Consider the following 24,329-nt stretch of genomic DNA (forward strand, 5'->3'; position numbering starts at 1 on the left):
GTGCCAGTGATTTCGTACACCAGACGTCCGTACGATAGAAGTACTGCACCATATACCTTCCGTACACCCGTACAAAAGGTATCGTAATTGCTTCAATACTTTCGTACCTGAATTCAGTACATCATAACGGTGCATATATCTTTCGTACTATTCCGTACATCATACCTACGCTGTGCACCGTACATTGGATCTGCTCCGTACAACTGTACACAGTAGTTGTCCGTAGAACGTACCTATTCTGTACGTCGCTGTACAATGCTCTGTACTGCTTTACGTATCTTCGTCGTACATTTCGTACAGCCGTACCCGCACTCCGTACAGGCACACTACATGTTCAATGCATGCTTCCGTACAAGCATCGTACCTGTTTTTTGTACTGTAGTTCCGTACATTCATCGTACAGCGCTCCGTATAATGTACCAGATCCGTACAGCATAACAGGTCCGTACAGCTTGTACCTGCACCAAGTATTCCGTACAGTTTCATAGGTGTGAAACTGTTGTTAGAATCCGTACTAGCTAACATTGGCTATGAATCCAGACATTAGCAGTTCTTGGGGCTTTCAGTTCTTTTCACCTTCTTTGGTTGCAATTTCTTGCAAGAACATTGGGGCTTTGGAGTTTGGTCTGCAATCTCTTGTTTGTTTGCAGTACATTGGGTCAGATTGCAGGACATTGAGTCACTTTTGCAGGACTTTTGAGTCATATTTGCATACATTGGGTCACGTTTGCAAAAATTTCAGCAAAATTTGGGGCTTTTCTGCATTTGCCCTCTTTTTGGCCTATTTGCCCTCAATAAATTTGGGGCTTTTGCCAGATTTGTTGTTTTTGCAGTGAACATTGCCTGCCACAGTCACATTTGGGTCAGATCTGCATTTGCCCTTTGATTTGGGTCAGAAATTTGCAAATATTTGCTGTCATTTTTGGATAGCCAGCTTTTTACAGTGATAGCCTTGAGGCTTTTGGGTTTTCAGGTCTCTTTCAGGGTATCACATTTGCTATGGCTGGGAACAATCAAGATTTATTTGGCGTTCTTCGTGAAGATGATAAGTTGGATGGCACCAACTATCCGATGTGGTCTTATCTCATGAAACATATTCTTGTTGCAAAGCATTTGTGGAATATTGTTTCTGGGGCTGATCTGAGGCCATCCAATGCTACAGTCGTTGCCTCTACTGCTGGTCCCTCTGCAGGGGGTACTCCTCCTGATGCCTCTTCCTCTAGCACTCCTGTTGCTGCTCTTCCAACTCAAGAACAGTCAAGATGGGATGCAAGAGATGCAAATGCACATTCATGTATTGCTTTATTATGCAAGAGAATCATTATTCCACACATCCGGTCTTGCAGGACAGCAAAGGATGCTTGGGATAAATTGGCTTCTCTCTATCAGATTCGCAATGAAGCTCCTGTTGCATATTTGAGAAGGCAATTACAGGAAGTCAGTATGAATGAAGGTGACTCTATGGATGCATACCTAACAAAGGTCAAGGACCTCATGGAACAACTTGCCAACATTGATGAAGTGGTGCCAAATTCACAGCTTGTCAGTAACACATTGAATGGACTGCCAGATACGTATCAAGGGTTTGCTACAACCCTTGGATTGGTGGCCATGGGTAATCCAGACCACTATTCTTTTGATCAGCTATTTACTTTTCTTTTGCAGGAAGAGCAAAGTAGAGCTAATAGACAAGCCATTCCCAATCATGCATTTGCTTCACAGCAGACAGGAAGAGGCAAGGCTTCCAAGCCTATGGGCAAGCCAAAATCTGCACATAGCAGCTGCAATTCCCCCCATGCATCTAAAAATACAGTAGATAAGTCAAAGAAGAAAAGATGCAACTATTGTCGCAAGCCTGGACATGACATTTCAGAGTGCAGGAAATGCATTGCTTCGGAGAAAAAGAAAGCAGGATTGACAGTTAATGCCTCTCATGCTATTGAATCCCATGAGCCAGAAGATGCTTCACATGCACATGCTCTTCAGGATGATTGGGCATGGGCTGTCCATTGCTCATTTGATCCCTCCAAAGCTGATGCATTCTTTACTACTAATGATGCTCAGTCCTCGTACTTTGATAGTGGTGCCTCCAAACATGTCACATCTTGCAGACTGTTGTTTCATTCTTTAGCTTGACTGGGTAGGATGTTTCGACACCAGAGTGTCCCTTATCGGCAATTGTTTTTTGCTTGGCAATTCATGTATCTCTTGGCTCAGCAAGAAGCAACCAATAGTTGCCACATCTAGCTGTGAGGCTGAGTACAGGGCAGCTTTCACCGCTACAGTAGAGTGTGTTTGGCTTAGACAGTTACTTACAGATCTTGGTATTCGCCAGACATCCTCCACTATTGTCTACACCAACAGCCAGAGTGCTTTGGCCATTGCGCGTAACCCAGTGTTTCATGCGCGTACCAAGCATATTGAAGTTCATTATCATTATGTTCGGGAGCGATTGTCAACAGGAGACATAGAGTTGTCCTATCTTCCCACAGAGGACAACATAGCTTATATGTTTACAAAGGCACTTCCTCGTCCCAAGTTCAAAGTCTTTCAACAGGCTTTACACTTGGTTCCCTTTGTTACATGATCTGACATCCCTTGTACATTCATAGGTGGCTATATCCTTTTGGATGAACATGTGCCACCATGACCAGAAAATACCAGGTATTCTGAGACGTTTCCAGAGCACTTCAGCCCATCCCATGGAGGGGGGTTTGTAGGCCATCTCTTGGTGGTTCTAGTGATGTCCTAGAGGCCATGGTATGTGCCTTGTAGGCATAAACAAAGGCACTTGTAGTGTTAGTGCCTTTTAGGCCACATAGGACACTTAGTCCTATGTGACACCTAGGACACTTAGTCCTAGGTCTAGGTACTTGTACCTTGTACTTCTCTTTTTCCTATTATCCTAGTTTTGACGTGACCGCTAATCTATCGACTCTTTTGCAACCTGCATTCTCTCTCTTTCATTCGATCCTACAGGATAGGGTTTTGTCACTTAGACAAAACCCCTCACTTCTTCTTTGTACTCACTTCATTCTACTCCACTATTCAGTATACTAATGTTTGCTCACTCTCACTCTTGCTCTCCATTGTGCTCACACCATCTTCATACAAGAGGATTTGTTAGAAAGCTTGAGCCAGGGCAACCCCACTCTTCTTAAAGTATCAACAATTACAAATATCATGCCCCAATCTCAAATGCTATGGATCGAAATCCAAAGAAATGACAACAAAGAAGCTCCACACTCTCAAAAGGTTTCTGAATGACTTTGAGCTTCACAAATCTCAAGATCCAACAAGACTTGAAACTCTAGGCTACAAAAACCTCAAAGATCCAGCAAAGCTTGTAACATCAAAACTGGTTCTTTTTTTATATTGGCCCACGTTCCAACACACCTTCTCCAATCCAAAGGTTGTCACTCTATCCTAGAACAGCTCCCTTAGCCTAGATATTAGATAGGATCAATTTAAAAGCTTGCTTGGCCAACAAGTAAGGTTTCATCATTCCTCGGTTTACAAATTACAAGTTATTTTGAAAAAATATAAAATCTTAAAATAAATTGCCCATGTGCAGTGTATTGGACCTTTCAAATCCATGAACGGAAAAGTATTCAAACTAGACAACAGATTCCAATGGCTGGCCCTATTAATCTGCCATGCAAATGCACACTGTTACAATATATCTTAGTTTGAACTACATACGGCCCAACTAACAGCAAATAGTTGGTGATAACTCCCTTTACAGCAAGGAGAAAGTCCCATTCATCGTGTATTGCAAACTGTGGTTGCTTGTCTGATCAGTAAGGTCCCACCCACGCTCAAGGTAATTTGTAACAGTATTTAAACTACACTACAGATTGCCTATGTGTGACTTCATCAACCTTCAATCGACCACGCAGACGTACATTATTATAAGGTTCCTAAGATTGCAAATACACAGCCTAACTAACTAACAACTAGTTGATGATAACTCCCTAGGAGAAATAGGTAGTATTCTGTTCATCACCACAGCGGGAGAAGAAAAGGTAATATCTTGTCACCTGTGACGGGTAGATAGCCTAACTCACTCTCTCTCACGTTCACTACTATTTGAACGGAAAGAATGATGCACTCAAAACACAAGTGGAACTGTGGAGTGAGTGTGAGAATTAGTGGGAGAGAATATAGCAGGCCTCCTAAGAGGGAAAAGAATAATAATTGTCTAGCCCAGAGGGCTGAACACAACTATAGATAGACGAGTACTGTATGGAGGGGAATCCCTCACTACAAAAGAGAGAACTAAAGACTGCTGTACTGGACTAACAGGATGAGGACTAACTGAAGGAGGGCTAGAAGGGGTTGCTGGGCTGCTGCAAACTTCTCCTACCTTGATCCTGGTCCCAAAGGCTACTACTTGTTGAGGCTAGAAGCTCTGAGAGGTGGATGAAGAATGAGGCCAAAGGGCTGGCCTTATATAGGCTTTTAGGACAGATTGACCAACCTGGTCGTCTAGTCAACGCCAATTGTTGACCAAGCCGATCAAAAGTCGATGCGTTGACTTTTTGCCAAAAAGTCAAACTTGCATTTTTTACCTGCATTGTCCTCTGAGGCTTCCTAGATGGTGGGAATGGGCAGCAGAAGAATAGCTAGATGGCGAAGGATAGCAATGGCCATGGCACGTACTTATGCAGCGACATGAGCAACCTATGCCAAAGAGAACCGACGCTTCCATTGTCATATGCCGGGCCATAAGAAGGAAGATTGTCCGTGTTAGTTGAAGCTTCGAGCAAAAGGAGCCACTTCAAGTGTTTCTGTCACCAATTGGTATTTCTCGCAAGAAATAAAGAGGAGTCTTTATCATATTCACTACAATCAAAGAAAGTTGACTTTGGTTTCCTAGGATAAGGTTTACAATTTTTACTTTTGATTTGCATTGGTTAAAGAGAACTCTGAGGATGCCCACAAGAGACTAGGATAAGTCCAAGAACTAGGAATACCTGCATTTCTCTAACCTCTAATAGGTTAAAGTGTTGGAACTTGTTTGTGCAATGCATAGGACCTAAGACAGTGCAAAAAGGACCCAAGAGTGGGGACAAAAGTACAAAAAGCAAGTCCCATGGGGTCCAAAAGCATGGACAAGGGGGCGCCTCTTTAAAAGGAGGGCCCACGAGATTTAAAAAGTGCCAAAAGCACCAGATTTTAAAAGCAAGCCTAAAAAGCTTGGCTTTTATGTAAAAGTAGCTTTTAGAAAGCAGGCCCTAGCTTTTTGCTAGGCCTAGTCTGTAAAAGAAAGGCCCCAGGCCTCCCAGATTCATTCAAGAGTTATACTCAGCTTCATGCTCTTCTTAGAGCCAGTTGTACAAAGTTTATTCTATTGAAATAAAGACCTTCGGGGGCTCCAGTCCTTGTGTCTGGGCCCTAGTGTTGTGCGTGCTGCGTCTCCTTCTTCTCTCCCTCTATTCTATCATGAAGAATCTTTGAGATGATTGCTGCAATTTTGATTTTCAGATTTCAGTTTATGTTCTCTAGTTTGTATCGCAAAGTTCTTGTGAAATATTGTGAAAATATTGTGTGGAAGTAGCAATCTATGTTCTTTCTCTCCCTATCTTAGTTCGTTTTTATTCCCACAAGAAATTTGATGTGCTTCTCATCAGATAAAGCTATTAGATGCTGTTTTTCCCTGTTATCAATCTATCTTGGTAAGTATCTGTTGCGACTTGAAGATCCGGGCTTCATTTCTACCAGGAGTGATTCGGTTTAAGGTTTCAAGGCTGATTACCGGTTCATTTTAGGGTTTTTGACAATGATATCAGAGCATGGGATTTCCACTTTCCTTGGTGGAAACGGTCCAAGGCTAACACGCATGCACCTGTTTTTTATCAGTTCGAGTGCTGGAGAGTGAGGCGCACCAATTGTGACCTGATTCTTGCTCGAGAAGGTGGGAATCTCCTATTTGTGAACTAATACACATCCAGAAAGGTGAGGCGCTCCTGTTAGGAGGCTCGACACTAGGAGCTGAGGCATGTCTTTTAGGAGGCACAAATTCCTCTTGGCCAGATGACTTTTCTGTCTCTATTGCCCTATCTCTCGGGCTGTTTTCTTATCTTCTCTGTGATCTATCAAGTGGGAAATAGTTCGTCATGTCATCATCCTTGGTGATGTGCTTCCAATCTCTTGCTTAGAATTCTCGCAGCAAAAAGCACTTGCTTTTCTCGAAAAGCATCTGCATTTCCCAAAAAAGCACCCACTTTTCACAAAAAGCAACCGCTTTTTGTGCACACGCGGCCTTTTTTTCTCCAAAGCGGCGGAATAAAAGAAGCAGTAAAAGCAGCAAAAAGCAATGAAAAGCAGCAAAAAGAAGTAGTTGCCATTTCGTTTTTCTCATCATGGATGCGGCCTCTGAGCCCTCACAAAAGCGCCTAAGCAAAATTGCGAGATGAAGGGGAGAAGGTCTCAGGATGACGATTTCTATCAAGAACTATTGGCTGAATTGGCAAATGCAAGTGATAACCACTTCTTAGTTGAAGCTTGTCCTTGGACAAAGTGGCTTCAGAGACGTTATGGGACATCTAAATATAAGTCTTTCTTTCATGTTTATTAAGCTTGCCTTATTTTGATTTAAAGATCTAACCCTTGTATCTTATTACAAGGAAAGAAGTGTGTTGTTTCCTTGATTGTTTCAGGAATCAAAAGCCAAGCACACAGGATTGCTTATATGTACATATGTGGTCCTATAGTATTCCTTGATGGGACAAGCTAGTTATTCCGAGTTATATTTTAGTTTTGGAGGATTCCAAGTTATTGTACACGAGTGATAAAGTCTCTATTACGGAACCAGTTTTCTATGGCCTATGTGGTCAAGGCTATGGACTATTTGTTTGGTCTCATCATTGAAGAGGAAACAGTAGCCGTATATCTACAAATCACTCCATGAGAGAAGACTTGAGGGGTCTCTCAAGAAAAGAAGACAAAAGAAAGGGTCCAAGAAATATTTATAAGGCTGAGTATCTCCTTTATGTTAATAAAGTTTACCTTATGAAGTTCAAAACCTTGTATGGCAATGCAAGGAGAATAATATATTGTTTTCTTGAATTTGTTTCAAGGAAAACACTACTCATAAATGAGAAGTCTTCAGAGCCTAATGCCCTCAAGTATCCGTACAAGTGATCATTGGCCACGTGTTTCTTTCTCTTATTTGGGAATTAAAGGTGGAGATTCAACCAAAGAAGTCAAGGGGAATACAGAGCCCTTGGAAGAAGCAACCCGTCTTATTACGGAACTATTGAGGTTATCTGCAAGGAAGATGATAAGCATAGTATGGAAAAACTGATGATTTCTATTATTAGATTCTTATGACTGTTTTGGAACACCTTCCTTCCACCACCAGCATAAATGGCAAGAGTTAGGGCCTATGAAAGGCAAAGCTGTCAACTCCACAGGATACAAGGGCATAGATTTGCCAAGAAAAAAAAAGGGGTCTGAATTTGCCAAGAAAAGAAGGGCATATGGCTGACAAGTGCTCTTATAAAGAAGGAAACGCAAAGAAAAAGAAGGGCGTATGGCTGCTTAGTACTCTTAAAGAGTAGGAAATGCCAAAGAAAAACAAGATTCTTTGTACGGAAAGCAAGCGCTTTAGATGCAAGGAAAGAAGGGCATGTGGCTACCCAATGCTCTGGAAGGCCAGTCGTCCGCCACAGGTGAAAGAGATGGAGGAGATCAGAAGTTACCAAAATACACCTAAGGTGAAAGAGATGGAGGAGATCCTCAAACTAGAACAGACTGCATACTGCACAGAGAAGAAAAGCACCCAGAGGCAAGTTTATCTGCAGGTATCTTGCCAAGTGCCATAACTATTAGGCAATTGATGCCAGGAGAAGAGGTATCCTCAAGTTTTATAGCTGTATCAAGAAGATTTTCAGTTGAGGAGAACTGATTAGAAAACGAGGGGATGTCACCAATTGGTGTTTCTCCCAAGAAATAAAGAGGAGTCTTTATCAAATTCACTACAATCAAAGAAAGTTGACTTTGGTTTACTAGGATAAGGTTTACAGTTTTTACTTTTGATTTGCATTGGTAAAAGAGAACTGTGGGGACGACCACAACAGACTAGGATCAGTCCAAGAACTAGGAATACATACACTTTGCTAACCTTTAATGGGTTAAAGTGTTGCAACTTGTTTGTGCAATGTATAGGACCTAAGAGAGTACAAAAAGGACCCAAGAGTGGGGAGAAAAGTACAAAAAGCAGGTCCCACAAGGCCCAAAAGCATGGCCAAGGGGGCGCCTCTTTAAAAGGAGGGCCCACGAGATAAAAAAGGCGCCAAAAGCACCAGATTTAAAAAGCAAGCCTAAAAATCTTGGCTTTTATGTAAAAGTAGCTTTTAGAAAGCAAGCGCTAGCTTTTTGCTAGGCCTAGTCTATAAAGAAAGGCCCTAGGCCTCCCAGATTCATTCAAGAGTTTACTCACCTTCATACTCTTCTCAGAGCCAATTGTACAAAGTTTATCTATTGCAATAAAGACCTTCGGGGGGTCCAGCCCTTATGCCTGGGCCCTAGTGTTGCACGTGCTGCGTCTCCTTCTCTCCCTCTATTCTATCGTGAAGAATCTTTGAGATAATTGCTGCAATTTTGATTTTCAGATTTCAGTTTGTGTTCTCCAGTTTTTATCGCAAAGTTCTTGTGAAATATTGCAAAAATATTGTGTGTAAGTAGCAATCTCTGTTCTCTCTCCCTCTTTCAGTTCATTTTTATTCCCAAAAGAAATGTGATCCTACTCCTCGTCAGATGAAGCTACTAGATGCTGGTTTTCCCTGTTATCTATGAAATTCAAAATCTAACTTGGTGATTATCTCCTGCGAATCAAAGATCCAGGCTGCGTTTCTACAAGAAGTGATTCATTTTAGGGTTTCAAGGCTGATTACCAGTTTGTTTTAGGGTTTTGGTCCTGTGACAGGTTCACCTACAGCTTCTACTCCTATAGGAACAACTTCAGTTGTCATCAAGGAGCCTGAAGATCAGCAGAAGGGGGAGTCTAGTGAGTTTCTCAATATGTTTCAGTTCTATGGACAGATTGGTGGTCAGAAGGTCCTTATCTTGGCAGATTCAGGTAGCTTAGAGGACATCATTTTCACCAAGTAGCTAAGCAGACTCAATTGACTCTTACGCCAACGGAACCTATTCCCTTGAATAATACATTTCTCGGGCAGCAGATAGGGAGCAACATGCATGTAGCTTTAGCCACTCTCAAGATCTCGGGGTGGGGTAGATTGTAGGCCACCCATGGTCGCACCTACGCAGGCAATGGACATCATCTTAGGGACACGATGTTGGCACCAGCTCGAAGTCCGACCAAATTATCAGAACCAAGGCTTGGATGTCAAGATCCCACGCCATGGGTCCAAGTTCATTTCTTGGCTTAGAGGTGTGCCGCCTCGACCTTTGTAATTCAGAGGGCTCGAGTTAGGACTCAACAGAACACAGTACTACAGCAGGACCAAGATGTCTCCATCACGATGAATCTTCCTCCGTCCCTATTCCCATTATGCATAGAGGAGAATCAAATTGAGCATCTCCCTGGATCATTCCACCACAACAACCATACTTACCATGAGTCAATACGAGACCTTGGGATTCAATTCTGTCAAATCAAGGTTCATGGGCCAAGTATTGAGTTCCATCATATCAGGATCTATAAGCCACGTATACACGTGTTGCAGAAGTCTTTTCACAGGTTATTTTTGTCCTTTAGTATCCCAGGTGGCTCTCTCCATCATAGTTACCAAGGAACGTGAACGTTCTGAAAATTCGGGTGTCGAAACGAGGGCGTTCTCGGAAGGAGGAACGGGGAATGGGAACCAAAACGCCACGTCATACACAACGCATCATCATATGACATAAAACTATGCTAGAAAATGAAAGAAACTGACATTTTACAGCTTTAAACTTTCTAATATAAGCTCTAAAATACCCATTGGAAACTTTCAAAGAGCTTTTTTTTGGGGGGGAAACCATTCTGATTACAACTTGCTTCCTAGAACGGCATTCTAGACGTTCCGGATGTCGGAACGCCATTCCCTAGTATGCTCTCCATACACTAGTTCGAGTTTCAACAGAAGGGGATGTCACAAGCATCCACAGCCCGTGGCATTCTTCCTACATCCTGTAACCTAGTGTGGAATCCTGGGACTTCTTACTGTGGACTTGCTTGGATCCTTGAACCTTGTGCATGAGCTCAAAGTTCTGAGCAAGCTAGTATGCACAATCATAATCCCGTAGCTGAAAACTACGGATGTACCACTGGATGTCAGAACGCAGCCCATGGAGAAACTTGCTCAGCTTCTAACTTTCCTCCAGGTGCAGCTATACGAACACCTGAGTGAACTTGTTGGTGTAATAATTCACCGTCTTGGTGTCCCCCTGGCATAGCTCATAGAACTGACTCTGAAGTATGTCCAGGTATTGGTGTGACAAGAACCATGATCGGAGGTCATGGTGTCCTTTTCAGATCTCGTCTGTACCATAAAACAGTGGGGTTGTCCCTAAACTGACCCTCCCTGTATCAGGAAAGAAAATTGTAGCTCTAATACCAATGTAACAGGAAGATATCCTAACTCACTCTCTCTCCTACTCACTACTCTCTTAACAGAAAGAATGATGCACTCAAAACACAAGTGGAACTGTGGAGTGAGTGTGAGAATCAAAGGAAGAGAATATAGCGGGCCTTTGAAGAGAGAAAATAATAATGAACAAATGTATGGCCCAGAGGGCTGAATACAACTGTAAATAAACAAGCACTGTATGTAGGAAAATCCCTCGAATGCTATACCAGATTGAACAGGATTAGGACTAACTGAAGGAGGACTGGAAGGGGTTGCTGGGCTACTACAGACTTCTCCTACCTTGATCCTAGTCCCAAAGGCTACTGCTTGGTGAGGCTAGAAACTTTGAGAGGTGGATGAAGAACGAGGCCAAGGGGCTGCCCTTACATAGGCTTTTAGGGAAGATTGACCGAATGGTCAGCTGGTCAATGCAGACCGTTGACCAAGTCAGTCAAATGTCAATGTTGGTTAAAAAGTCAACGTGTTGACTGTTTTACCAAAAAGTCGAGCCTGCATTTTGACCAACATTGTCTTCTAACACTTCTTGGCAGTATTTGATGGCGCTGCAGCCTATAGGAAGCATGCCACGGGCTTTGGATGCCCGTGACATACATCATGTGCTATATGTTCCAAATCTTTGCAAGAATTATTGTAAGTTCCAAATCTTTGCAAGAATACGCTCTCAGTGAGTCACATGGATAAGCTTAAGAATGGTTTATAGCAGTTACATGCCTTAGTCATACATAGGGACCACGGGCACTCAAAGTTGTGGCATGAAAGGTTTGGTCATGTCAATTACAGCACTCTTATAGAAATGCAGAAGTTGAAGATGGTGGACGGACTTCCACCAATCACAAGCACATATAAAGTCTGCTAGGCTTGCTTGGAGAGCAAGCAGCACCGAGAGAGATTCCCACAAGAGGCTACATCGAGGCTAAGGGCCATTGGAGCTGGTCCATCCCAACATTTGCAACCAAATGCAACAAACTCATTCGCAGATTCAAGGTATTCTCTTCTATTTGTTTTTCACTTTAGTTGGATGACTTCGGTGTACTGCCTGGCAAAGAAATCTCAGGCATTTGAGAAATTTTATGGAAGGCCAGGTAGAGAAGGAAACAGCGAAAGATGTCAAAGCATTCCGCACTGATCGAGGGGGGGAGTTCACCTCCACAAAGTTTAATACTTTCAGCAAGAAGCACGGAATCAAGCATCAGCTTAGTTGTGCCCGCACATCTCAGCAAAATGAGGTTGCTGAGCAAAAGCACCAAACAGTTACAGAGATGGGTTTGACCATGATCAAAGGGAAGGATCTCTCGAAAGCTTATTGGGGTGAAGTTGTCAACACCACGTGCTCAATAGAACCAAGACCAAGGCCGTTGCAGATATGACGCCCTATGAAGCTAACTATGGTAAGAGCTCCTTTAAGGATTTTTTGTTCGTACATGTGCATAAAGGCGACAGATCAAAGCTGGATTCTAAGAGCTAGCAGTGCATCTTCGTCGAATACAATGAAGAATTCAAGGCATACCGCCTCTTTGATCCAATGGAGAAACAGATAGTGATCAATAGGGACGTGATCTTTGAGGAAGAAACATCCAGGGCAGAAGAGGTCGTTAAAGTTCCCAAAGTTTCCGCACCCAAGTTGACGATTACAGAAGTGGAGAAGACTGAAGATTCAAAGGAAGAGGCAAAAGCACCAGAGCCACCCCTGAAGTCAACTTCTGATGAAAAGAAGTTACCGACGCGGTATCTTATGACCTTGCAAGAATCTCGGGTCACAAACATTCCGGAGACGACTTTTGGAATTTTAAGATCTCGACGCAATGTGTCATGGTGGCTCAAATCGACGAACCGAGCACCTTTGAGGAGGCAAAAGATAGTGGCCGGCTGCCATGAAGGCAAAGATGGATGCTAATATGAAAAATGATACCTGGGATTTGGTCGACAAACCCTCCAAGTGGAAGGTAATCGGTACCAAGTGGGTGTACAATCTTAAGTTCAAGTCTAATGGGAGCTTGGACAAGTATAAAGCCACATTGGTAGTGAAAGGCTATGCCCTCAACCATTTCCAACCACCCCGAGCCCTTCACAAATCTTTGGCAGCTGTTTGGCGGCTGTTTTGTTGCTGGTCAGCACTTTCCTGGAGGCACAGCTGCACGTGTGAGCATTTAAGACCATTTCGGAGCATTTCATCGCCAAGAAATCCCTCCAGTGTGCTGTTCCAGCTAGGGCGACTGCTTTGGAGGCCTTATCCAGCAAATTTGTGGACCTTTCATGCACATCGACACACTTTTGAGGCACTTTGTTGTGGGAAATCAGCTCAGATCAGCTTCTACAGGCTGGGCGAGAGCTTCTCCATCCATTGAACAGCTCAAATCTGCATTTCGTGGCATTTTCCTACAGCCGCCACCCTGTTTACAGCTGCTCTTCACTTCAGGTTGCTTCATTTCCCTTCTACATCAAGCGCCTCATACTCTAGTGCTTGGGCGACCACTTTTTGCTGCTGCTGCATCCATTTCGAGGTCTTATCTTGCTGGCCTTCACTTGTCAAAGTTTCCAAACAAGCTCTTGACTGCTATACAGCATATACCTTTGCTGTAACATCATATTCCAGCTTCTCTTGGTACCCTAAGCTGCCATTTGCTGTCCATTTCACCTCTCCTACAAGGGTAACTACCTGTCTTCAAGTTTGGAGCAATTTTCCTTGCTCTAATCTTGGTCAATGTCACTTGGTAAGCTCCTACTGCATTGACTTCTATTATTTCCAGCAAAACAGTCTTTCTTTTCGTTCCTTGGAATTGTGGAAAGGCCCCCATGATGCCTTGGAAATCCCTGTGTTGCCTTTGAAAGTTTTTTTGGCAGCAGGTGCACTTTGTGACAGCCACATATTTGCAGTGGAAAAGCTTTGAAGCTTGTGCAGCAAATTGCCTTTGGATTTGGGAGATTGCACTCCTTTCATCCGCATTGTCAGTTGGTGCTTTTGCATTTTTGTACTATGGCTGGCAACAAGGATGACTTGTTTGGGATGCTTGGATCTGAGGACAAACTTGATGGCACTAATTACCCCATGTGGTCTTATATGATGGGGCATGTCTTGGTTGCCAAGGATCTTTGGAACATTGTTGCAGAAACTAAGGTCAGAGTCACTAGACCTAATGCCTCTGGTACATCTAATAATGCCTTTGGTTCATCTGGTGATGGGTCTAATGCTTCTTCCACTACAGCTCCTTCTTCCACTACAGCTACTTTGCCTCCTACTCGGGAACAAATTCAGTGGGATGGACATGATGCAAAAGCACATGCCTTGATTGCTCTGTCAGTAAGAAGGGTTATTATCCCTATATCAGTTCATGCAAGAAAGCTAAACAAGCATGGGATCAGCTTGCCTCCTTATATCAGGTGCGGAATGAGGCTAGAGCAGCCTATCTCCGAAAGCAGTTGAAGGACTTAAAGCTTGAAGAGCGTGGTAACATGGATGCATATCTTACCAGTGTTAAAGATTTGAAAAAGCAATTGGCAAATATTGATGAGGTATTCCCAGATTCTCAGCTTGTATCCATGATACTTGATGGATTGCCTAATTCATACCAGAGCTTTGCCACTACTTTGTGGTTGGTTGCCATAGCCAATGCCAACCACTACACTTTTGACCAGCTGGTTGCCCTTTTGTCACAGGAAGAACAAAGCCATGTGAATAGAAATGCTTCTATGGCTAGCGATCAAGCCTTTGCCACTCAGTATCGAAACAAGGGCAAGGGAAAAGTTTCAGCTAGTAAGCCCACTCACACACATGCTGGTCATTCCTCTAATGCATCTTCTTTGGGAGAGAAGAAGAAGAAAATGAGATGTAACTATTGCAGGATACTTGGACATGACATCACACAATGCAGGAAGAGAATTGCATCTAAAAAGGAGTCAGGTCTTGCAGTTTTTGGTGCTCCTAGTGTAGATGACAAACATGAGACAGCCAATTTAGCACATGATCAACCTACATGATGCCTACATGACAATTTCTGAAGGTTATGATGCACGGTTTTTTTATAGGGGTGCTAGCAAGCACATCACTTCATGCAGAAAGTTATTCAGCTCACTTGCAGATGCACCAAAGGGGGGAGCATTTACATGTGCAAATAATGCACCTTATTCAGCAGGAAGTTATTCAGCTCACTTGCAGATGCACCAAAGGGGGGAGCAGTTACATGTGTAGACAATGTACTATATGTACCAGGCATCCGTAAAAACCTCATATCCATTTCAGCCATAGCTACTTGTGGATTTCAGGTTCTTTTTTATGATGTTAGGTGTGCAATCTATGATATTACACATGCCTTTACCATGGTGTTGCCTAGAGGACTTTACAGACTTGATACATATGGCAGATGCTTGAATGATGCTGGACTTGCAGATGCAGATACTTATGCTGTTGATGCTTCTACCATGGCAAATACTCATTTATGGCAGGAGAGGTTTGGACACCTCAACTTTGGAGCTTTGGTAAAGTAGCATAAAGAAGATATGGTTGTTGATCTTCTTAAGATGCATACGCCTTCAAAGCATGTCTGTGAACCATTTTGCATTTCCCAAGGATGGGAGAGTTGGTGCACCATGCAAGTTGTACTTGATTCACAATGATGTTTGTGGCCCTATGAGGGTTGCAGCCATAGGTGGATTTTACTATTTTGTGACTTTCATTGATGATTTCACCAGGTCAACTTGGATTTTTGCTCTAAAGTCCAAATCTCAAGTCATCACATGCTTTAAGCATTTTATTGCTTTGGTAGAGCATGAAAGTGGGCTGAAAATTGCCAACATACCTACGGACAAGGGGGGTGAATACATGTCAAAAGAATTTGCTGATTATTCACGTGGCATACATCGTAAATGCATTGTGCCTTACACTCCTCAGCAGAATCCCATGGTTGAAAGGAAGAATAGATCAGTCATGGAGATGGCCAAGTGTATGCTCAAAGGGAAGCACTTGCCTAACAAATTGTGGTTGGATGCAGTTATGTGTGCAAATTATATTTTGAATAGATGTCCAACCAAGGCATTGAAAACAATCACACCTTATGAGGCGTGGACACGCCATAAGCCCACACATGAGGACTTTTGGTTGCTTGGCATATGCACATGTGCTCTCACACACATGGAAAAAGTTCAATGACACAGTTGTCAAATGCATTTTTATTGGTACAGCTCAGAAAGCAAGGGCTAGAAGCTCTAATAGCCCCGCACAGGCAAAAGTTTTTGTTAGTGGAGATGTTTTTTATGAGTCATCATCCATGCCTTTGCTGGACTGTCAACGACAGCCCACAGTTGATGCATCAGATATTTTTGACAGCTTGATGCCTTTCTTTAAGTCAGACCCACATGATGATGCTACATTCAAGGTTCCTCCTCCTTCTAATGGTCATTTACAGTCACTTGTGTAGTCTGAAAATCAGCAACATTTACAGCCTGATATAACTTCGATTGATTAGGATATTATGCACAGGGCAATTGACCAAGAGAGAGATGAAATTCAGGAGCCCAAAAGACTTCCCCATTGGGTATTTGACACTCTCAAAGACAGCAAAGAAGATGCTCCTTTGCCAGCCCGTACTAGAGCAGATGTCAGAAAAGGACATGGTAATTTGGTTGCTACAGCATGCAATAAAGAGCCTCTATGCCATAAGGATGCCTTTGAAAATGATTGTTGGTTGCAGGCCATGCAAGCTGAATTGGACTCAAAACATCAGAATGACACTTGGGAATTGTGTGATTTACCTCCTGGCAAGCATGCCATTGGAACTAAGTGGGTATACAAGGTCAAACGGAAAGCTGATGGTTCAGTGGACTGTTACAAAGCCCGTCCTGTTGCAAAGGGTTATGCACAGCAACAAGACATTGACCTTGAAGAAACTATTGCCCCCACTTTCAGGATCACCACTATCAAGATTGTTATTGCCTTTGCTGCCCACTTTCATTGGGAGGTACATCGGCTTGACATTAAGACAGCATTTCTTCATGGGCACTTACAAGAGGAAGTCTATGTTACCCAATCTCCTTGTTTTGAGGTTGAAGGTTTTGAAGAGAACATATGCCGGTCGAAGAAAGCCCTTTATGGATTGAATCAGGCACCCCGGGCTTGGTATTTAAAAAAACATGCTCATTTACTAAGCCTTGGCTTTCAAAACAACCCTACAGAGGCTACACTTACATCCGCAAGGGAGGGACAGATTTGCTGATTTTAGTACTCTCTGTGGACGACATGCTTGTTACTAGGACACATGATGAGCAAATTGCATCATTTAAGCTTGACTTGTAAAAGTCATTTCCTATGTCAGATCTTGTTCCTTTACTATCTAAGCATTCAATTTCCTAGCACTAAGGGGCGTATTTGGATTTCACAATCCAAGTACATTGGACAGCTTTTGCAACGTTTTCAGTTTGAGGATTGCAAGCCAGTATCCACACCATTAGACCCTGCTTTTCATTTCTCATATGAGGATGATAGTGGTGCATGTGATATCACTGTCTATTTGATTTATTTATGCCATACCAAGCTAGATCTTCAGTACGTTGTCTCATAGTTGAGCAGATACATGCACATCCCCTCTATACACCATTGGCAGGCCGTGAAGCGTGTCTTCAAGTATCTCAAAGGCACTCAACATTTAAGCCTTCTTTACAAGGCCAATTCGTCAATTGTCATGCATGGATTCACTCATAGTGATTGGGCTGGCTGTTCTGACACCCGTGTTTCACATAGTGGCAACTGTTTCATGCTTGGTACGTGTGTCACATAGTGGCAACTGTTTCATGCTTCGTACTTCAAGCATTTCTTGGTTCAACAAGAAGCAAACTACAATTGCTACTTACAGCTGTGAGGGTCAGTACAAAGCAGCTTTTACAGCTATAGTGGAGTGTGTTTGGCTCCAGAAGTTACTTGCAGATGTTCATGTATATATATACCTAGATGAATCCAAGAACATTCCCAAACTCATCCTCTAAAAACACAACGTAGCGCAATTTGAATCTCACGATAGTCACTCATAAGATTGAAAACCATCAACTCCATCACGCATAGCAAGGACTAGCTACTATGACATCCCCACTGACATCATTAGCGCCCAACACTGGGTGTAGACCATGGTATAAAAACATGCTCTCACACATACAAATCCACACACCCACACATACTTGAGCATCCATTTATACAAAGTCTTCATACTGCGTTTCTGTCGGCACTCCGGAGGTGAAGGGCAAACTCAGCCATGACGAAGGCTAGCACTGAAGGAGAAGGCTAATCAAAAAGTCGTCCAAAATCTCTTCATTCAAGCTACAACTGCTTGTGAAGTCTAAACGATTTCATTTTAGTCTCTCCCAAACTAAATCTAGCTCATAGGGCAATGCACCATTTACGATAGAAAGAATTATCGCAATACCAGCAGGCCGCAACTTGGACGAAAACTTCACAAGATGAAATCTACATGTCCACTAATACGGCAAAAGCATATACCTAGATGAATCCAGGAACATTCCCAAACTCATCCTCTAAAAACACAGCATAGTGCAGTTTCAATCTCACGATCGTCACAACATACTGCAGATCTTCATGTATGTCAGCAAGCTCCTACCATCATCGTCAATGATAATCAGAGTACTTTGGCTGTTGCACGGAATCCAATTTTCCATGCCCACACAAAGCATATTAAGGTTCATTATTACATGTGATATTTAGTTGTCTTCCCACTGAAGACAACCTGGCAGATCTCTTTACCAAAGCTCTTCCTCAACCTAAGTTTGAAGCTTTCCGGCAAGCTTTGAACTTAGTACCTTTTCTAACTTGATCTGTTATGCTTTGTACAACCATAGGTTGCTATATCCATACAGGATGAACACGTGCAACCATGACATTAGTGTTTCAAGTATTCTGAGATGCTTCCAGGATTTTTCATCCAATACCATGGAGGGGGTTCGTAGGCCATCCCATGGGCTATCCATTGGTGCCTTCTATTCCCTGGTATGTGTCTTCTAGGCCTAGATATAGGTAGTTAGGATAGTTAGGACACTTATGACATGTGCCACTTAGTACACTAGGTACTACTAGGACACCTTGTCCTAGAGTTTTGTTATATTTTGTGTACTTTGTACTTCTCATTCATTCCTGCAATTCATTACAGCCGTACAGCTTCAACTTGTTGCTTCCACCATCTCCATTTCATGGCTTCCATTTGCCTTCAGATTGGGCAGGTGACAGCGACACTAGGCATTCGACTTCAAGGTATTATTTTGTGCTTGCATCAAGGGCCATCTCTTGGCTGAGCAAAGAAACAACCCTTAGTTGCCCTTTCTTCTATAGATGCGCAGAACTGAGCTGCTTGCACTGCAGCACATGAGACATTATGGCTCAAGTGGATACTTGAGGATATGGACGTGACTCAGGAGGAGGCGACGGTGGTCATGAGCAACCACCAGAGTTGCATAGCCATCGTGAAAAATCCAGTGTTTCATGCACAGACGAAGCACATTGAATTCCTTTACCACTTCGTACAACAGGTCTACTGAACCCCTTGGCAGCCCCTTTGATACGAACACTTTCTAATCCTTCAGCTTTGCATTAATTCACTAGCTAATCCAAAATCACAAGCGCTGGCATCCCGAATATCCACCCAGCCTATCTCGTGGATCCCATGTCCAAAAGATACGTAATTCAATTTCTTTTCATGCATATTCACAAGCCCTCAGTTCCCTAGATGGTTCCTTCTGCCACATGTCATCATTCTAGACCTTTGGCTTGGTACACCATTTACCCCTCTCTTGGGGCACAATTAAAACATTTGCCCCTTGGCATTATTACACATTTAGGTACACCTAGGCCTGAGCACTCAGAACCACCTAGTCGATGCCAATACACCCTCACCTAGGACCATGGCAGTTACTTCCCTTGACCATTTTATTTACACACATAAAATATTACAAAAGTCCGTCATCTAAGAGAAAATGCCCACCGATCTTTCCGAGGTCACGCTATCTCGGCTAGAGCATAACATTCCTTCCCTCTTCAAGCATCAGCGTCCTCGATGATGAAATCCAGGAACACTCTCCGTAACTGGTATACGGATTCCCACGTAGCTTCCAATAGAGGTAGACCATGCCATGCAACTAACACCGTGGGTATCTTCCGATTGCGCACTTGCATTGTTCCTCAGTCCACGATTCTTGTTGGTTTGCGTCTTGCATTATCCTCTATCTCCTGAAACAAAGCAACACCTTCGATTAGTGAGTCACCGGTATGCAAAAATTTCTTTAAACGAGAAACATGAAACACTCGGTGCACCTTACACCCCGGTGGTAATTCTAATTTATAAGCTACCTTGCCTATTCTTTTTAGAATTAACCATGGCCCACAATATCGAGGTGATAGCTTAGCACACTCTCCTGCAGTCAAAGACTTAGAGTGCGAAGGAACTCTGAGAAAAACTTTTTCTCCTTCCTTAAATTCTCTAGTGGATCGGTTCTCATCCGCATACACCTTAGCTCTATTCATAGCTTGGCGGATGTTAGCTCTCGCAAGTGCTAGCATCTCCTGCATCTGGACAAAGTTCACGGCACTAGGCACTTTCTGAGGTACTCCAACTATAGTTGGATTCGCTGGCCTATAACCATAGTTCAATTCCAACGGACTGAACCCTGTAGAGGAATGTTTTCTATCATTGTAGGCAAGCTCCAACAATGGCAACCACTTGTCCCATGTATGTTGCCTCAATGACACATATGCTCTAAGCATATCCTCTAAAATTTGGTTGATTCTTTCCGTCTGACCATCCGTTTCTGGATGATCCCCACTACTCATTCCCAACTCAATCCTTAGTGTCTTAAACACCGCAGTCCAAAAATGACAGGTAAATTTGACATCTCTATCTGATACTATGGATCTGGGTAATCCATGCAGACGAAATATATGTCTAATAAACAAATCCGCCACTTGCGGGGCACTAACAAACTCTCTAGTTGGAATGAAGTAAGCCATCTTGGTAAGACGATCAACCACCACAAGGATAGAGTCATATCCACCTTGTGTCGTAGGTAGCCCTACTATAAAATCCATGGAAATGCTCTCCCATTTACTTAGTGGTATCTCCAAGGACTATAAAAGGCCAGGTAGCTTCACCCATTCTGCCTTACTTACCTGACACGAAAAACAACGTGTCACATATTCATGAATATGCTTTTTCATCTTTGGCCAAAAGAAATCTCGCTTCACTAGATCATATGTCTTCTCGACTCCTGGATGTCCCACACATGGGCTATCATGGCACTGTCGAATGACTCTCTGCCTGAGATCATTCTGTTTAGGTACTACTACCTTGCCATTTCTTTTCAGCATACCATCTCTTATGGCATATCTTGCATAAGTTTGGCCTTTTCTGGATGCCAGGTCATCCTTTTTCCCGGGTTTCAATATATGAGCCTTAGGCCATAGGCTCTGAACGAACTCATCCACCTTTTGAGTTTCTCTAATCTCGGCCATTAGAGCACTCTCTAACACTATGAAACTCATGTTATGCATAATGCGTGACAACGCATCAGCAACTTTATTATATTTTCCTCTTCGGTACCGAATCATCAAATTAAACTCCTGCATGAGTTCTGCCCACCTAGCTTGGCGGCCTCTCAAGTCACGTTGTTTACAAAAATGTTTCAGAGTATCATGATCAACATCCACATAAAACTCTGATCCATACAAATAATGTCGCCATGTTTTCAAAGCATGGACAACAACATGCAACTCTAATTCATGAGTTGGCCAATTTCTTTGAGAGGGAGAAAGCTTCTTGCTTTCAAATGCTACTAGCCTTCCCTCTTAGAGAAGAACTGCTCCTACCACAATGCCCCTTGCATCGGTTTCCAGGAACAACGGTTTCTGGGGATCAACTATTTTTAACACCGGTCCTGTGACCATAGCTTGTTTTATGGTGTTAAAACTTTCCTGTTGATTCTGTCCCCATATAAAAGGTACTTTATCTGAGGTCAGATCAGTCAATGGCGATACTATTTCGGAATATCCTTTGATATGCCTTCGATAAAATTGGACAAATCCCAAGAATGATCGCAAAGAGGTCAAACTCTGAGGGATTGGCCAAGTCAGTATCACAGCCACTTTCTTTGGATCCATTTCTACCCCCTCTGGAGTAATTATGAATCCTAAGTATTCAAGTCTAACCATACACAGTATAGTTTTCTTCTTATTTACATAAAGACTGGCTTTCCTCAAAGTACTGAACACTATTCTTAAGTGTTCGTGATGCTTAGTAATACTTTTACTGAATACCAAAATATCGTCAATAAAATGTACTACAAACTTTCCGATATACAGATGTAGTAAATCGTTCATAAGCATGACGAATGTAGCTGGAGCATTGGTAAGTCCAAAGGGCATTACCAAAAACTCATAATGACCAAACCTGCTTCTAAAAGCGGTTTTATGCACATCCTCAGCTCTAATGCAAATCTGATGGTAGCCACACTTAAGATCTATCTTACTCAAAATTACGGCCCCATGTAATGCATCTAGCAAATCATCGATTCGAGCCATCGGATACCTGTGCTTAACAGTGATATTATTCAATGCTCTGTAATCTATACAAAGACGAAAAGTATCATCTTTCTTCCTCTTTAATATCATTGGCGAAGCAAAAGGTGAAAAACAGGGTTGAATTTGCCCCAACTTGAGGTATTCTTCCAGTTGTCTTCGCACCTCAGCTTCTTCTGTAAAGCTTAATCTATCGGGAGGTCTACTTACAGGTTCTGCTCCCGGGATAAGCTCAATTTTATGTTGAACATTCCGCTCTGGAGGTAACCCATAAGGTAACTCATCCCTAAAACAATCAGAGAACTTCTCCGATATCTCTTTAGCCCTCGTCCATTTTTCCATCTTGGGTAGCCTCAGTGCTAGTCGATGCATCATCAATCGACTCTACCAATGCTATACACAGACACAGAAACTGTTTCGGAGTCTTTCGAATTTCCATGGCTGAAATCAATGGTCCTCGAGGTAAATCCTTTTCACCTCGCAAAACATATTCTACCCCGTTCATCTTGAACTGGTAAATATGCTTTTTCCAATCAATGGCTAGATTTTTCCAAAAATGCCAAGCCATACCTAGGGCTATATCTGCATGAGCAAGCCTGGTCAACTCAAAGTCCAGCTTCTCAACATAGTCATGTATTCGAAGTTCCAACTGGGTAACCCTCTGGTCCCATACTTCAGTTGAACTTCCATCCGCCATCCTGACCGTATAAGCATAGTCAGACGGACTAGTTTTCAACTTGAGCCTCTTAATAAGCTTCGAGTTAATTACATTGTGCGTTGACGCTGAGTCAAACAACACAATCACATCATGATTGGCTACTTGCCCTTTCATTTTAATTAACTCGGGCTCATCGAAAACCGTATACCCCATTGCTGCAGGCTTTGAAAGGATGTTATCAGGTGCACCGCTTACTAACTTAGTAACAGACACACTTAACAACACAGGTACTAACCTCTGAGAAGGTCCCGCCAATTGCATCTGCATATGTTTCGCATTGGGACTCTCCTGCATTTCCGCGTCGCACTCAAATATTATCATATTGGCCGTGCGACGGTCTTTATTTAGTGGACAATCTTTCCACTGATGTCGTTGAAGGCAGCCGAAGCACAATCCTTCTTTTCCAGCTTTCTCCTTTTGCTCAGGGGTCAACGAGGCCCGGGCTGCCATTGGAGTTACTTTCCTTTTCACCCCAACAGTGGTACTTGTCTTTGCTGGTCCCTCAACCGGCTTCACCAGCTTGGTTTGGCCACTTGGCTGCGAGACACTTGTCTTTGAAGTCCATTTCCTAAAATCCCCCTTTTCTCGGGTACTCATGCTGAGTCCCTGCCTGCACAAACCCACTAGGTCTGCCTCTAGCATCCTCATAGTTCAGGGCTACTACAATAGATTCATCTAATGTAGTCACATATTTAGCCCGAACTTCCATTTTAATCTTGCCGTTCAGTCCATAGATATAGTCTTTCAACTGAACCGACATAGGGAGAGGGTCTATTATTTTCATAACACATTTCCTGAACTTGTCAATGTACTCTGCCACCGACAAATTCCTCTGGCGAAGGTTTCTGTAAGCATCCCAAGCTCGAGACTTTTCGTCAGGTGGAAGAAAGTGTTTCTTAAAGTCAGCCTTAAACCCTTCCCAGGTGGTAGGGGCAACTTGATCCTTCTGTTATTTTATCCACCATCTATCCGCTGCCTCAATAAACAGGTGAGTGGTCTCGCGGATTTTCTTTAGATCAGATCTGATTTCACAAATGGCGAAGGCTTCTTCCCACTTGTGTAACCAAACCTCGATCACATCAAAAATGCGCTCGGTCATCCGACCAGCGTACTTCTCCGGTCTATAGTTGGCCATATTAGGTACCTTGACCTTCGCACGTTCTGATGAGTGTATAGTAGGTTCTGGCTCTGCTAGAGCTTTGCCCTTTTCATTTCTAGATGGTCTAGCCAACAAGGCTTGCACCATTTCCCTAATTTCATTTTGACCAACGTTCACTTGAAGCTGCTGGTTCATGATCTGCGGTAAAGCATCTTCTAATACAGAAATCCTACCCACCAGAGTAGGTGTTGTGTGATGGGACATTTCTTGCGTAGATCACGCTCTAGATTTACCAGGATTTACCCTAGAATCTTGTCCCTCTGCCTCCATTCTTTCAAAAAGGGAAAATAGTTTTTT

General features: G+C 42.9%; 1 protein-coding gene across 2 annotated transcripts in view; it reads right to left on the reverse strand.

Moving 5' to 3' along the window:
* The window catches only part of LOC147899838 (protein S-acyltransferase 8-like), a 118,436-nt gene that overhangs the window by 65,988 nt on the left and 28,119 nt on the right, over nucleotides 1-24,329 (reverse strand). The gene's annotated exons all lie outside the window — the stretch shown is intronic.

The sequence above is a fragment of the Dipteris shenzhenensis genome, chromosome 7 (genome assembly GCF_047967505.1).
Source record: "Dipteris shenzhenensis isolate YYH24624 ecotype China chromosome 7, Dip_SZ_1.0, whole genome shotgun sequence".
NCBI lineage: Eukaryota > Viridiplantae > Streptophyta > Polypodiopsida > Gleicheniales > Dipteridaceae > Dipteris > Dipteris shenzhenensis.